An 18,613-nucleotide genomic window follows, 5' to 3' on the forward strand; every position below is an offset into this window, starting at 1 on the left:
CATAAAAAATAAGTGTTTGGATAAATTATTTTGAGAAGTTACTTACTTTACTTTTATTTATGTATAAATTAATTGCATTCTTTAAGTGCTGATGAAAAATCCTCTCTTGATTATTTGACTTGAAATATTTATAGAGAAAGTATCACTGAAACAAATTGTTGTGTGAAAAATACACGTGATTTATATAGGAAAAAAAATCAATTTCTATGTATTAATAAATGAAGGAATTAAACACAACTAACTAATAAATAAAAGTATATAGTAAATATTGTTTAGAAGATAATTTTGAAAAGATCAATATTCTTATTATGACTATTAAAACGATTTTTGAGGGAATAATAATGTAAGCAACTACATTATTGAAAATTAATCAGTTTGGGTGTGTTAAATTTTGTATGATTTTGAAATTAGTTTTTATATTAGTGTATATATATATATATATATATATATATATATGTAATAAAAGGAAAATTCAAGAAATTAATTTGCATTGAAGTTTTTTTTGAAGGCTAAAGGTGTAGAAGACAAAGATAGATTTTGTGAATTATTATCATTATATGCCAACTTGATATTTATATTGTTTTTTTCGAAAATAATACCTTATGTACTAGATAAAAGCTAGATTCTTTTCTTCCGCTCTTTCTTTCCTTATATACTTTTGCATTTTCATGTTTTTCTCTTGCTGACGCAACAAAGTAATTTTGAGGAACTTTGCTTTTGCTTATAAGCAATATACATGTAGAAAGTACCCATTAGTGGTAAGTTACGAGCACCCTATTACATATGCAAACGTGTAATTCATAAACTACACAATAAGATTACATTAGCAACGCTTAATGAGCCACGTTTGGGACCGGATAATTACAACTTCACACGTTAAAACCTTAATATATCACAAACAATTTAAGCTATGAATTATCATAATGGTGGTATCCATGTAGCCTTTTGTTGCTTGGAAGAAAATAATTTAAGCTATTTAGAAGAAAATGACTCAACAATTCTGTCGGTGATCATACTATTCTATTCTTGATTCGTTTATTTTGTTGTTGATGTTTGCACAAAGAAGCCAAATTACCAAATACTACACAGCAGGGGAAAAGAAAAGGACGAAATTACCCTATGATTATTTATGAAAACCGTCGGCGAAGGGTATCGTTGACCTGGTGTTTTAAAGCATTATCAATCGAACGTTTGCCTTCAACATTCAACACTTGTCATCTGGTTTTAAATAATATGATTAAATTCTTTTTCCACTTTAGTTTCACAAATGTGTCATTTTAGATATTATAAAATTTTAATTATAGAATTTGTCTTTTTGTTTTTTTAAATTAAGTAACTTTGTCCGTTAATAATGTCCTCAATTTGTTGTCAAGAAATACTACATGTATGTAAGTGGTACTTACCACTCATTTATGCTATTACCGATTTGTGTGGCAACTAATGGGAGGAGGAAAATAATGTAAATAGATTCAGGAGTCATCGTAGTAATTTAAGAGAAAAGTTACAAAAACATGTTTTAAGAAAATGGTGTTTGTACATATTCGATCCAAATCTCATTATCCAAAACCAATTTATACAGATTTATTTAAAAAAAAAAAGTAGATCATAAGTCAAGATTATATTCACTTACCATTCTTTTATGTATGTTAATATATAAATTGCATACAAATTGTTGATTTGTATTTATCATAAATAAATAAATAATTATATATATATATATATATATATATATATATATATATATATATATATATAACACAAATAAATCATAAACTACAATTACACCAACTAATATGCACTAGTGCAAAAACAATGTATAACGTCATGCGTTCAACGTTCAACCACTGAATAGTTAACGTTAAAAATGATCGATGACATTTTTTTAAATAAATGCAATTGTAGAACGTCAAATTTGTCAGTCAGAAGCCGAAAAGTAACCCCTTTTTAATTCTTTTTTTCTTTTATCTTTTAAACTACATATAATATGTCGAATTTTGTAGGAGCTTCGACGTATTATTTGTTAGCCAAAAGTTTCCCCTTTTTAATTTGAGCGGGAGATTGAAAATTCATTCACTTTGTCTTAGCGCGCGAGACCTCCTTCTCTTATCAAACTTTTCTCGAACGAAGTTTGACGACCATCACATGAATCTTTCTTTCATTTGATACAAATGTATGTTAATTAACTACTTTATGTATAATTTTCGTTTGTTCTGACTGATTATTTTCGTGTTCTTGTTCTTCATAGGCGCATTCTGTTTTCTCTCCCACCGATGGAAACACTTTATTCCGACGAAACCACCTTATGAAAGGTTAGTTTTTGTTTTGGAGAACTTATTTGTTGATTAACGTCGAACTTTTTAAACTTGACGTCAATTTAACGTCTCCCGATATGTCGTCGAACTCAAATTCGACGTGAAAGGCCAAAAAATGACTCTGAATAAAGACTAGAGGCTTGGGAGTTAAAGAAGAATTACTCTGAATTAAGAAAGGGTGAGAGTAAAAAAACATGTGCTATTTGCAAAGAACTTGGACAATACAAAAGATCTTGTCCACAAAGACCTCCAACAGTTCTGCCTATTGACCAATGTACTCAACAAACCCAAGTCACCATACCTCCACCAACAGATGTGCCTATTACTCAGGAATCTATTATGCTTCTATCTGATAAATGAACTGATGTTTACTTTTTAAAATATGTTTGCATTCTCATTTTTAAGACAATTTTTTGAATATTATGTAATGTTTAATGATGAAGGAACAATGTTTGATCTGATTTTTGTGGTGTAATATATAATGTAAGACAATGTTGCTATAAAGTTTCTTTTGCTTATAAGATAATGTAAGACAATGTTTTATCATGTTTATTGACCATTACGTATTGATGTGGTGATCATTCTTGTATGATGTTTATTGACCATTGTTTTATGATATTTCTTTTGCATTTTCTTTACCTTATTCACTACTATTAGAATTAATGGACTTTTTTTCTCAACACCTTGGGGGTGAATTGGTGTTTTATAATAACTTGCACTTTTAAAATCTTTTTCGCAAATTATAAGGTTCTTTAAATCATTCTTATGCAGCAAAGTTGTATGCAATGAAACAGTACATGTATATGTAATGACAAAGAAAAATGCAAAGAGATAGAGGAGAGAAAACTAAACAGTTTTTATACTAGTTCGGCCTCAATGCCTACATCCAGTCACCCTCCCAATCAACCTTAGATTGGAGAGTAATTCACTATAATGATCAGAGTATTACAGCCAAGGCTTTACAAAGAAACTCTCTAATGTAAACACCTCACAAACTCTCAATCAAATATAGAACAACAAAACCTGCCAACACAAAACAACTCGTCCCTATTGCAGCAAACCCTTTGAGATATCCCCTCTCAAAGTCAAGAGTGACCACTCTTCTTGCTAACGCTCACATAAAGGGAAACAACAAATCCAAGATTGCAAGTCTTCTCTCCTGATCTCTATAAATGCACCTTTAGTTGTGCGAAAATAATAAGTCAATATAGTCCCCTGTTCTACTTCAAGAATGCTTCAAGATGATCTAATTCTTCTCGTTCTTGATTCTTGGAGCTTTTGATCAATCTGTAAAATCTCTTAAATGAATTCAATCAGATATGAAAATGTGAGTATGATCAATTGTTACAAATTTTCAAACAATGCATCAATATATAACTTATTTCAGTCCTGACGCAAGGTAATCGATTACTTTACATATGTAATCGGTTACATTAAACACACGTAACAGAATTACAACAACTTTAGCCGTTAATCGAATACAAATTTAATGTAATCGATTTTCATTAAATGTTGGTCAAACACGTTTAAAAATATGACCGCTATAATAGTTATGACAAGCAAGAAATCAATTTTCAAACATAACAAACTTAGTTGAATACAGAAAACATATAATCAATTAAGCTTTAACACTTAACAGAATTTTGAAAACCTTTCTTTCCAAAGATCCATCATAGCACATCTGAAAATGATATATGCAAACACACGAGTTTTAATTGATTTAATAACTAATGTAATCGATTTAAACTAGTTATTTTGCCACAGTTCAAAACCATAAGTTTGTCTACCATAAGCTATATGATGACCTTAGTTGAATATTACAACATTGTAATCGATTTTGTCATTCAGATATGCTTTTTGTGCATATGGTATTCATAACACAGAATCATACATTGTGCAAACACATATAATCACATCATAAACACAATAGTATGTAGTCACAATAGTATGTTCAACATATGCATTATTGCAATTTTAAATCAGCATATGCATTGATATAACACACAGAAATATGCATTGATATAACACACAAAAACTCCTTTCTATTGTGACTTGACAACATTCATGTGTTTTATCAATGTGTTGTCATCATAAAAAACCAACATAATAGATATTGGGTTTAAATATCACATGTGCTCCCCTATCAACAATCTCCCCCGTTTTTGATGATGCACAACCATGATTAATAAAACAACCATGATGTACACAATACACAATCAAAAATTATTTCATAGTTTCAACCACATTCAATCATCTCAATCAATGTTCAATTATTTCTCCCCCTTTGGGCATTAGCAAAAAAAGATATATACCAAAATGTAATTGAAACAAGGATAATGAATCATATAGATAGGCATTAAGCATGTTATAAGAGAAAAATAATGATGCTCCCCTTGTCAGCAATATTCACATGATTCTAATATTTTCTCTCCCTTTTTAACATGTGAACAAGCATATTGTAGAATACAACACTCCCCCTACCAATATGCATATCACATTCCAGTTTCAAAGTTGCATGATAGAGATATAACAGAGTATGTATTGTTCAAATATGTTCAAGCAATGTACCAAAAGATATTATAGATTTAGCATCAGAGCAAATTTGACATAGCTTGAAACTAACAGTTTAGTTTAATCATCCATAAGCTCATACCAAATTCACAGCGGAGATTATACACAATGAGATTTATGATGAATAAACATACAACAAATCATAATTCAGGGTTTAAAGTAAAAGAATAAGAAGTTTAGAAACTTCAAACTAGTTGACGGATTTCAATCGATTATAATTCTCCTTTAATCGATTCCAATGCAACAGAGTATTATTGAATTTTCTTTTCAACACAGTGTACAATCAATCAACTAATATCACCTGCATAATCCTTTCATCTCATCTAGATAAAGTGTTAGATCATATGCAACAAAACTGATAAAGAATCACTAACACATATTAATTATGAATATGCAATTGTAATGATGTAACCATGAAAAGTTCAATTGCTATCATACAAATGATAAAATCAGATTCAATCAAACCAATCACCATTCACAGTTCATTGATTGATTACTAAAAGCATAATTTCATTTCATTTGATATTAAAAGATGATTACAACTAGACAATAAGATATGGCTTAAAAAGCCTTAAACAAGACAAACAGGAACATAAAAAAAAACTTCATATCTAGAGCACTAAGACCCCTATTCTGATTCAGATTCAACTTTACTTATGCCTACAATCTTTTCGTATTTTTATTTTTCTTCATGTCACAAATCAGCAATTCATCATCATCATCACCACTTTCATCTGCCTTACTCTCCTCTTCACTCTCTTCATCTTCTTCATTTTCTTCATTCACTAGTACAAAAACAGCATATAACGTCACACGTTCAACGTTCAACCATTGAATAACCAATGTTAAAAATGAGCGGTGACATTTTTGTGAATAAATGCAATTATTAAACGTTGTTTAGAATTGTAATTCGACGTAAAAAGATATAAAACGTAAAATGACTTTTAAATTTGACGTAAAAAGGTTACTGAATTCAATAAAAATTTGAGCGGAAGATTGAAAATTCATTCACTTTATCTTAGCGCGCGATACCCACTTTTGTCCCTCATAGGCGCATTCTGATTTCTCTCTTAATGTGACGAAACTTTATTCTGACGAACCCACCTTTTGAAGGTTAGTTTTCGTTTTGAAGAACTTATTTGTTGAACTTGTTTATTGTTTTTTTTATTGAACTTGTTTGTTGTTTTTGTTTAGTTGAACTTGTTTGTTGTTGTCGTTGTTTGATTGAACTTGTTTGTTGTTGGTTATTATTGTTTGCTGTTGATACTACACTACACATTCATAGTTCATGCTTTATAAAATACCAAACACTGAAATTTGTTGTTTTTTTGCTTTTCAGATCTCATAGAGTTGTAAAAAAGGATCAAAATTAATTAAAAAAACAAAAAAAAATGATTAACGTCAAATATTGACAAAATTTGATGTTAAGTTAACGTCGTATATTAATGAAATTCGACATTAATTTAAACATCCAACCCTCTGGACCGTGTTGGAGTCCCATGTGATGTAATGCAGATTTATCAATCAAGTTACTTTTCCCATAGGATTCACTAGACTCATTTACACACTCTACACCAAAATGAATCAACAGGTTAGAAATGAATACACAGTAGGGTAGGCTAGCAGATTCAAGCCTAGTTACTTTATGCATGTTTTCAAATATAGTAGTTGTCCAATTGACTTGGATATTCTCTTTGAGAGCTTTCAGAAGGCACAAGTCCTCAGTTGTTGCCTGTGCATGATTCCTTCCTTTTGGCATCAGAATCCAAGAGATGATGAAGGCACACAAACGATCATCTTTCTTCATTTTGTTTGTTATGTGGTGAGAGTAATCCCTCACTTCATCTGGATTTCTTAAACAATCTTGATATACTGTGAACTTGTGAAAATCTTCCATTCCCAGATGACATTGCTCACCTCCAAGTTTGAGATTGGCTATCTCAATCCACACTTCATTTGTTAGCTTTATGTCTACTCGCTTTACTCTAGAGTAGAGTGTTCCATCACTTATCTTCAAATTAGAATAAAATACCCTCACTGTAACACCCCGATTTTTGAGATGTCATGGTGTAAAATTTTTTCAAAACTTTTCTATAAAATAATTGTTTAAGATAATCAAGCTTTCTTTGATTAAAATGCGGAAGCAAAACATAATTATACATGTTGTCTGTTTCAAACAAAAATATTAAATAATCTCTTTTACAATAAAAGTACCAAGTTTGAAAACATTCAAGTAGAATAAATAATCATCCCCGAAATAAAAGATCCCAACTCTCGCGTCAGCTACTTTGTTCCAGTCCTATATGCAATGTCATCTACTCCCGTACAAGTACGATCATCGTAGGCGGAAACCACAACCACAACATGCAAGGGTGAGCAACCAGAAATATCATAATGAACAACATATCATATTCATATTAAACATAGAGTAATATAACCATACAACATATTTAATCGTCATAACCAATTAATTCATGAACCAATGTCGTTTCCTTCTACTGTGCCGTCATAACTTGTTATCACTAATAGGAACCTATTCTCACTAACAGGGCAATTCGAGTAGTCTTCCATCGCAACAACATATATCCCTGACTTCTCAAGGAATTACGAGTAAAAACTTCGGTTAGGCGCACCCACCGAGCACTATACTCACACGAGCCGAAGTCATTTTGGGTGAGACATCCACATCCCTCCATAGAGGAAAGTGACACTCGAATCACTATCTCTAAACGAGAGTCCAACATAGCTCAGTACGAAAAGTTCATCCATGACCGACCACAGTACAAGGAAATAACATAGTTTCATATCCACATCACAAATCCTACCATATTCACAATATCATGTATCCCCCCACAAATCATAAGATTATCTCACCATTATCAAAATATAAATAGTCTCAACAACTTCAATACCTTTCATTTTAACTCTTGGTACATAATCCATTCACATTTCCTCATTTAGAAAACCCAAAGACCCTCTACCTTTCACACAGGTCTACCCTCTCTTAAATTCTAGACCAAGACCAATCTTCACTTTTCAAACTCAATCTCTCATTCCCTTACACCCACCCACATCTTACTGAAACGTAATTTCCCCATTATTTCCTCCCAATCATCCACTCACTCACTTCATACATGGCAGTCCAACATCCATGCAACTTTCCATCTTTTCTTCTTGTTTTATTCCTCCTTCTTGATTTTAAACACCGAAACCCAACATAAAACAACACCCACATTCTACTCCAGTCATAACATGCTGCAAGTAAACTCCCATACATGATCATCATTACCCCCCCCCCCCTCAAAGCCGCACTCCACTTTATCTTTTCATCTTCTCTTTTATCAACCTCAACAGACCAGCCTCTCACTCTTCTTTTTCTTATCCTTTTCCAAACAACATTCTTCTTCTATTACTTATAACCCATCTAAACAACCATTTTCTCCACCATTAACACTCACATTTCACATTCTCCTCTCCACTCCATGATTCTCACGTAACACTCACATTAACCACACTCTCTACTCATATCTCTTATACTATTATTACCTTACCTCAACATCACTTTATACTTTTCATTCCAACCGACCCCATGATAACAGTTGAAAATACCATTATCTATGATTGAACTCATGTTTTTGCTTTAGTTTTGTGAATAAGTGAGTAGAGTTTATACTTTATGATTTTATCAATAAATTCCCTTTATTTTGTAGCTAATAATGTGCCTGGAAGAATTTCCAACAATATATAGAGCTGTATGGAGCTGAATCAGCCATAAAAGCAAGCAAAGCAACAAAAAAAGTGAGTTTTGGAATGCTACCGCCAGGGCTGAGCGCCCTTGAGCGGGGCTAAGCGCTAGCGTAGTGCAAGGCGCCTGGGTGCCCCAAAAGGGCGCCCCAGAAGGGCACCTGAGCACCCTAGATTTGACCCGTACCACGCCTAGGCGCCCCACTTAGGGCGCTGAGCACCAACGAAGTGGGCTTGGACCCATTTTTCTGTTATTTTTATGTTTTATTTAAGGACTTGGATGTCCTAGGGATTCTATCTCTTGATGGCTTAAGCACATAAACACACTTTTCACCCCTTGGGGGTAGATTTAGGGATGTTACAACTCTCCTCTTCTATTTCTAGGGTTTTTCTATCTCTTTCATTCATTCTTTTCATTGTTCATCTAGTTTTTCCATGATAATGGAGAACTAAACCTTATTTGTTGTTGGGAAAGATGTAACCTCTTAAACTCTCATGTATTTTGAATTGATTATGATTGATTTATACTTCTTTCATTAATTGTTAGGTTTATTCTTCTTCACTCAATGCTTGTTATCTTTAACTCATTCATGGCATCATTATTGGTTTTTGTGATATGGACACATACGGGGAAACCTAGTAATAACGCTTGAAAATACCATACTTAATTTTGATATTAAAAACACCCTTTATGACTTAGAAACTAGCTTGAAATCATGCTTTTGGCTTTAGTTATGAGAATAAGAGAGTTGAAGGTGGAATTATTGGTTTTACACTTGGTTTTCCTTGTTTTCACAGGAATTAGGATGGTTCGGAAGAAGAGTTAAAGTATCAAGGAGCTGAAACTCAGGAAAAGCTGGAAAATCATCAAAGAGAAGGACCGCAGGTGGCGCCTAGGCGCCCTTTTTGAGGCCCTCAGTGTTGAAGTCTCGCCTTGGCGCCTGAGCGCCCTTTTTGTGCCGTTGAACGCCAGTTAATACTGCAACTCACGCCTGGGTGCCCTTCCAGGGGTGCTGAGCGCAAATGCTTGCAAAGTCCCACCTGGGCGCCCTAAGTTGGGGCGTTGAGCGCCAGTCTCTTGGGGTTGGACTTATTCTGTGCTCTATTTAAGGATTTGGACGTCCTAGGCTTGGTATCTTTTGAAAGAAGAGGTACAAAAACACTCTCTTGGATGCAGATTGGGAGGTGGAAGCTCTTATCTTCATCTTTTAGGGTTTTTCTATCCTATTGTTTTCCATTATTCATCTAGTTTCACCATGTCTATGGTGAACTAAACTTCAATTGTTGTTGGGGAAATGATGTAATCCTTTGAAACTCTCATGTATTGAATTGATTCTTATTTTAAATGCTTTGTTCGCTAATTGTTAGGGGTTTTCCTCTATACTCTATGCTTGCTTTATTTAACTCATTCATAGCATGATAATTGATTTTGTCGATATGAACACATACGGGAAAATCTAGATCTGGGGAATCTCTCCCAAAAGCAGTATTGCCTAGACATAGGGAAATGAGGGTTTGTTTCCTTTAAGCTTTTGTGCGTTTATAAATTAGAATTAATTGCTAGGGAGGCAAACATTGTAAACTAGTAATTAAGGATAGGCTTTCTTTGCCGAGAATAGTAGTTGGCCCTCATCATTTTAATAACATTGCAAGGCCGAGGGTCAATGCTGCAAACATGGAAGTAAAGCTTGCATTGATACAATTGGTGAAGAGCAACCAATTGTCTCATGAAAATCCATATGAGCATCTGACAACTTTCAATGAGTTTTGCAACACTGTAAAGATAAATGGAGTGTTGGATGATGCTATAAAGCTTAGTTTGTTTCCTTTCTCATTTGGAGGCAATGCTAAGTTATGGTTGAATTCTTTCCCAGAAGATAGATTTATTGAATGAGAAGATGTTGTTGCAAAGTTTTTGAACAAATACTTCCCACAATCTAAAATCAACAAAGGTAAATGATGACAAATTTATGAACACCGAAATACGGCGCCACAAACTTGTTTAACAATCGGCAAGTGTGACCGAATCGTTTCAAGTAATAAACTCGGTAAGACCAAGTATTGTTCTCCCAAAGGACTCACGGCCTAGCTTAGTTATGTGATTTGTTGATTATTTGAGACTTGAGAACAATTGATTATAGGTTTAAATTCAAAAGACAGAAAATAAACATGTATGCATGAATGTGATCAATGGCTAAAACAAAATACAAACACTTCAATAGAATATATGGATGAGTATGTTGTTGGGGTTATCAATTTCATCTTATCCACTCTCATATACTTTAGGAATTCAACATTCTTTTCATCATTAGTTAATGCCACTCTCTAATTCACCTTGCAAGAAGGCCTATCCTTAACTACGAGTTCAAACAATTCCTAGCATTCCTAGTAATTAGTTCTTAAGTGCCGGAGCTTAACGGCAACCAATAAACTATTGGGAGAAATTCCCCGGATCTAGATTTCCCCGTACGTTCCCGTATCGACAAAATCAATAATCATGCATTGAATGAGTTAAACAAAAGCAAACATTGAGCAAAGAGGAAAAACCCTAACTAATGATGAAAGAAAGCATAGGTCTTAAATGTAAGATGTAAAAACAAATTCCATATATGAGAGTTTCACAAGACTACATTGATTCCCCAACAACAATACAAGGTTTAGTTCACCATATTCATGGTGAAACTAGATGAATAATAATGGAAGAATGAAAGATAAAACCCTAGAAAGGTGAAGAGGTAGCCTGAGCATCCAAGATTCTCCTTCAAAGGGGTGGAGAAGAGAGTGTTTGCTTCGTTTCTGCCAAAGATACAAACCCTACGACGTTCTAAAGCTTATATACTATTCTAAAATTACAGAAAATTTAGGCCCAAGCCCATAAGTGTGCCGCTCAGCGGTAAAGTGCCGCTCAGCGGTAAGTGCGTGAGTTGGTTTCTTCCCCTCAGCGGCCATTTTGCCCCTCAGCGGATCTAACGCGAGCTTCTGAGTGCCGCTCAGCGGTAAACTGCCGCTGAGCGGCAGTTGCGGCAGTTACGGCTTCTCCTTTTGCACTTTTTGATGTCTTTTCTGATTACATCTCTCTCCTTCTTCACTTCTTTCACTAAATGCACCTTAAAACCTGCACAAAAGCACTGAAATCAAGCATAAACCTGTCCAGCTCTCTTATTTCTGAAAATAAGAATAAAAGCATGATTTCAATCTAGTTTCTAAGTGTTAAAGGTTGCTTTTAGTATCAATTTTAAGCATGAAAATAACATTTTTTCATCTGTTATCACAACCCCAAACTTAGAACTTTTCTTGTCCTCAAGCAAACAAGATGTAACTCAATCTTCTACCAATTCATATAATGGTTCACTCATTCAAAAATCTTCTTTTCAAGATAAGTAAAGAGTTCAATCAAACTTATGACCAAGATTTCAATTAAGATGTGCACATGCTTTAGTGTTCACAAAGTCATTTAATATTCAACAAATGCTATTTTTCATGAATGATCAATCAATTAAGCATAGATGTTCATGTGCTCATGAAATATTTCCTCACTAGGTAAAGTGTTTCACTCACACACAAGTGTATAAGAGGTAATCACTCATTCACTCCACTATCACAATGTCACATGAATCAACTTTGCCTTTCATTTTACCACAATCAAAAACATTCACAAGCATGCATCATCACAAGGACTTTTCAATGGCTTATAACGTGGCTAGGCTAACAAGAAAATTGGTTTTTCTGGATCACAAAATCCTTGAGTTAAGAGAATCATAACAACACAATTATTCTTATTTTTCCCAACTTGCCTTTACATTGAGCTTTGCTTTTTCTTTTCTTTTCTTTCTCTTTTTCTTTTCTTTTCACATTCTTATTCTTAACTTTTAGCTCAATGCTTTTCCTTTTTCTTTTTCATGCTTTCCCAACAACCCCAAACTTGAACATTTAACAATACCATAAAAGATTGTCTACTTAACTCAAGGTAAAGCTTTTCAACAAGGGTTTTCAATTTATGTTCAAGGCTAAGGGTTCAAAGGATAGAACACAAAGTGTTCTCTTTTAGTGGGCTAACTTCATGAATTTGGCCAATAAAAAGGGTTCCAACAAACGGCCTTGATCATATGATGCAAAAAAAGCAATTGATTCAATCATAGAAAACCTGGGCAAAATCATTCATGTTTCCACAGGAATAGCATTCAATCAATAACAACTCTAGGGCTCAAAACCTCACATATAAGCTCATTCACATTTGACATACACATCCTGCTTAATCTCACAATCACAATCATAATATCCTGCATTTGTTCACAAAGCTTGTGAATCACCTGTATAAGCATTTAATGCGCACATCTATCTCAACATCAATCAATCAATAATCATCATCAAGCATTACTTATCATACAATCACAGTTAATAGCAAACCATCATAACAAACCAGGTTTCCAATAGAGTACATCAACCCTAATCTAAATCAAAAATACGTACAGAACACTGGGTTGCCTCCCAGTAAGCGCTTGTTTAACGTCACGAGCCTGACCCAAACTTTCAAGGATCAACCAACAGCATCAATGTGGACAATTGTTGCACCTCTCCCCCTAGATAGGGCTTGAGACGTTGACCATTCACCACCCAACTTTTCTGTGGATCATCAGCAGCTGGATTAAATATTTCAATTGCTCCATGCGGATGCACTTCTTTTACCACAAATGGTCCTGACCATTTTGACTTCAGCTTCCCAAGGAATATCTTCAATCTTGAATTGAATAATAGTACCTGTTGTCCTGGATTGAAAACTCTATTCACCAACTTCCTGTCATGATAAAATTTGATCTTGTCTTTGTAAGCCTTGGATGAATCATATGCATGTAATCGCATTTCTTCAAGCTCCAAAATCTGCCTTCTACGTGTGCATTGAGTTTCATAAGGATCAAAATTCAAGAATTTCAAAGCCCACAACGCTCTATGCTCCAATTCTACTAGCAAATGACATGCTTTCCCATAGACTAATTGAAATGGTGATAATCCCATAGGCGTCTTCATTGCCGTCCTATAAGCCCAAAGAGCATCATCCAATTTGAGTGACCAATCCTTTCTTGATGAAGTCACTGTTTTTTCCAGGATCCTCTTTATTTCCCTGTTAGACACCTCAGCTTGTCCATTGGTTTGTGGATGATAAGGTGCAGCTACCTTATGTTTCACTCCCTAGTGTTTGAGTACTTTTTCTAGCTGATAATTGCAAAAATGAGAACCTCCATCACTAATCAGCACTCTTGGAGTGCCAAAACGTGAGAATATCTGCTTCTTCAAGAATTTAATTACTATGCTAGCATCATTTTTAGGATAAGCTAATGCTTCCACCCATTTACTCACATAATCCACTGCTACCAAAATATATTCATTGTTGAAAGATGGAGGGAAGGGTCCAACAAAGTCAATACCCCAGCAATCAAAAACCTCAACCTCTAAAATGCCTTGTAAAGGCATCTCATGACGTTTAGTGATCGTCCCTACTCTTTGACATTTATCACAATTTCTAGCATGATTATGGGCATCTTTAAATAAGGTTGGCCAATAAAACCCTGATTGAAGGACTTTTGCTGTTGTTCTTTCTCCATTAAAATGTCCTCCATAAGGTGAATCATGACAATGCCAAAGAATTCCTTCTACTTCTTCATTTGTCACACATCTCCTCAGAGGATTATCTGCTCCAATCTTGAACAAATAAGGATCATCCCAGACAAACTGCTTAGCATCATGCAAAAACTTTTTTCTTTGTTGCCAAGTTAAGTCTTCTGGCATGACCCTTGCAGCTTTGAAATTAGCCATATCAGCAAACCATGGCCTCTGCTGAATATACATGAGTGTTTCATATGAAAAAGACTCTCAGATTTCGGATTCCTTGCTAGTGACCTCATTGTTGACTAACCGTGACAAATGATCAGCAATCAAGTTCTCACTTCCTTTCTTATCACGGATTTCTACATCAAATTCTTGCAACAGTAGTACCCATCTAATCAGACGTGGCTTAGAATCTGGCTTTGTCAACAAATATTTGATAGCTGCATGATCTGTATAGACAATCACCTTAGACCCAATAAGATAAGGTCTAAATTTCTATAAAGCATACACAATAGCCAGGAATTCTTTTTCTGTGGTAGCATATTTCAGTTGAGCATCATTCAGAACTTTGCTAACATAATAAATTAGATGAAACTTTTGTTCTTTTCGCTGGCCAAGAACAACTCCTATTGCATAATCACTTGCATCACACATTAATTCAAAATTTTGATTCCAATCTGGCGCTACAATTACTGGAGCTGACACTAATTTATTCTTCAATGTGTCAAAAGCTTTCAAACAGTCTTCATTCATCACAAAAGGAGCATCCTTCATCAAAAGATTACTCAATGGTTTAGCAATTTTTGAGAAATCTTTGATGAATCTTCTATAAAACCCAGCATGACCAAGAAAACTCCTAATCCCCCTTACATTTGTTGGTGGAGGCAGTTTCTCAATGACTTCTACTTTAGCTTTATCTACCTCAATTCCTTTAGCAGAGATTTTATGCCCCAGTACAATTCCTTCAGTTACCATGAAATGACATTTCTCCCAATTAAGAACAAGATTTGCCTAAACACATCTTTTGAGAACAATGTTCAGATTAGCCAAACATCTTTGGAAAGAATTTCCAAAAACTGAGAAATCATCCATGAATACTTCAATGCATTTTTCTAAGAGATCTGCAAAAATTGCCTGCATACACCTTTGAAATGTAGCTGGAGCATTACATAATCCAAATGGCATCTTTCTATAAGCAAAAATACCAAAAGGACAAGTAAAAGTCGTCTTCTCTTGGTCTTTTGGATCTATCACAATTTGATTGTATCCAGAATATCCATCTAGAAAACAATAGAAAGCTTGACCTGATAATCTTTCTAACATCTGGTCCATGAAAGGAAGAGGAAAATGATCCTTTCTAGTAGCTTTATTCAGCTTCCTGTAATCAATGCACATACGCCAGCCAGTAACTGTACGAGTAGGAATAAGTTCATTTTTATCATTATAAATTACTGTCATCCCACCTTTCTTTGGAACCACCTGTACTGGACTCACCCATTCACTATCAGAGATTGGATAGATGATACCAGCTTCTAACAATTTCAACACTTCTTTTCTAACCACCTCCTTCATTACAAGATTTAACCTTCTCTGTGGTTGAGCAATTGGTTTATAATCTTCTTTCATAAAAATCTTGTGCATGCAATAAGTTGGGCTAATACCTTTAAGATCCGATATTGACCACCCAATTGCTTCTTTGTTGGCTTTCAGAATTTCTATCAACTGCTCTTCTTCTTGTAGAGATAAAGAGTTATTAATGATGACTGGCTTTGTTCCATCTTCTTCTAGAAAACCATATTTCAGATGTGATGGCAATCTTTTTAATTCTGGCATCTTTGCTTTGACTTGTTCTTCCTTATCAATTATTTCAAATATTGGATCTTCCACTGGACTCTTTTTCAATGTTTCCAAGTCCATCAGACATTCATCAATCAATTTCTCTTCTTCTTCATCTAAATCTTCACATGCATCAATGAGAGTTTTCTCTAATGGAGAAATATTCCGCACCATCCTTTCTTGCACCATACAAACTTCATCAAGTTCATCAAATTGAAAACATGCTTTGTCATCATTTGGATATGTCATGGCCTTGGATACGTCAAAAGTGACTTCTTCATCATCAACTCTCAATTGAAGCTTACCATTCTCTACATCAATTAAAACTCTAGCAGTCTTCATAAAAGGTCTCCCAAGAATAAGAGGAACATCACTATTTCCTTCCATCTCCATCACAATAAAATCCACTGGGAATACAAATTTATCAACCTTCACTAGAACATCTTCAACCACTCCATATGGATATTTAAGAGACCTGTCTGCCAGTTGAAGAGCCATTCTGGTTGGTTTGATTTCCAAACCCTGAATTGTTCTACACATGGATAGCGGCATTAAATTAATTCTAGCTCCTAAATCAATCAATGTTCTTCCAACTTTCAAATCTCCTATGGTGCATGGAATAGTGAAGCTTCCTGGATCTTTAAGTTTAGGAGGTAGTTTCTGTATGATTGCACTGTAGTTACCCTGTACATTGATAGTTTCCTTTTCAATGTACTTGTTTTTCTTTGTAAGAAGTTCCTTCAAAAACTTTTCATATGCTGGCATCTGTTGCAATGCTTCAGAGAATGGTATAGTGATCTCCAGCTTCTTAAACAACTCCATGAATCTTTCCAACTACTTTTCTTTCTCCTTCCTTGAATAACTCTTTGGATAAGGAAGTGGCTTTTCACCCTCTTTTTCTTTTTGTCTCTCCTCTCTCTCTTCTCTCTCTTTTTTTTCTCTCCTCTCATCTTCTTCTTTTTTTCTTTCTCTCTCTCTCAACACTTTCTTTCCACTCACATGTTTCTTTTTCACTCTCACTCTCATTTTCTTTCTCCTCTTTTTCTTTTTTTCTCTCCTCTAACACTTTACCACTTCTGGTCACAACAGTTTTACACTCCTTTCTGAGATTATCATGTTTCATCTTGTCAACTATTCGCTCAACATAGATCTCCATATTTTTAAATGCAGCATCCACATTCTGACAATAAGATGCATTCGTCTTCAAGAATCGTTGGAAAGTCTCGTCAAGTTTTGTTGTCTTCTCAGATGAAGTAGATTGCATTTGCCATTTTTGCTGTTGCCCTTGAACCATTGAGACCTGTTGTATTTCTTGTGGTATTTGAGAAAGCTTCATAATTACTTCTTCCAACTGTTGAGAGATAATTCTATTCTGAATAAGCAAAGCATCATTTGATTGTAACAACTCCTTCTGACTAAGATATCCTCTTTCAATGTTGAACTCGTTGTCACTAGTAGCCATATTTTCAATGATTTCTGTAGCTTCCTCTGGAGTTTTCCATTTGATGTTTCCTCCTGCTGAGGCGTCAAGCATAATCTTGGTTTGTGAACCAAGACCTCCAAGGAAAGTTAGGACTACTTCCTCTTCTTTGAATCCATGCGTGGGTGTTTTTCTTAACAAGCTTTTATACCTATCCCATGCATGACCAAGTGATTCTTCCATGCCCTGCCTGAATGAAGAAATCTCTTGCTTGCCTTTATTCACCTTTGATTGTGGGAAGTACTTGTTTAGAAACTTAGTTACCACTGCTTCCCACTCCGTGAAGCTTCCCTCTGGAAAAGAATTTAACCAATGCTTAGCATTGCCTCCTAATGAGAAAGGAAACAAGCTAAGTTTGATCGCTTCATCTGGCACCCCATTTATTTTCACTGTGTTGCAGATCTCATTAAATGTAGTGAGGTGCTTGATGAGTCGTTATTTCTTGAATTATATTTAGTTTATTGCACTTAAATAAACCAGGGAATTGTACTTAATTGTCTAGTATTTTCCCATTTTTCCTAATTGTGCTCAATTTGATCGGAAATTTTTATTTTAATTAATTTGGAATATTTGAGCTGATTAAATGCATTTTGGATTGCAGGAAAATTTCGGAAATACATTTTGGGACATCAGGAAGAATGCCAAATAAATTCAAGACTCTCCACACAGACATTTTAGAATTAATTACATTGTAATTCAGTAGTTTAGAATTTTTGAATCAACTCTTACAATTTGGGTCAATTTTTGGTAAAGTAGATTAGGCCCAAAAGTAGAGATTAGAGACTTGGACCTAGGGTTTTGTTGTGTGGACCCACAATTATTAAAAACAGCCACACGGCCTTAGGGTAGCCGTCACAGGCGTTTTGGCCACGATTTTACTAGTTTTTCGGCTCTTGGTTTTTGAACGCTTTTTGGGGAGAATGGAAGAACTTGGGAGTGTAAACAAATACACTGTTACAATTTGCAGAATGGAAGAAGCACACTCTGGCATTTTCATTTTGTTTATTTTTTATGCACTTTGATTGAAGCCTTTCTTTACTTCTTGACTGGAACGAAAAAGGATGCT

This window comes from Vigna umbellata, chromosome 6 (genome assembly GCF_029865625.1).
Source record: "Vigna umbellata cultivar VRB3 chromosome 6, Vumbellata_1.0, whole genome shotgun sequence".
NCBI lineage: Eukaryota > Viridiplantae > Streptophyta > Magnoliopsida > Fabales > Fabaceae > Vigna > Vigna umbellata.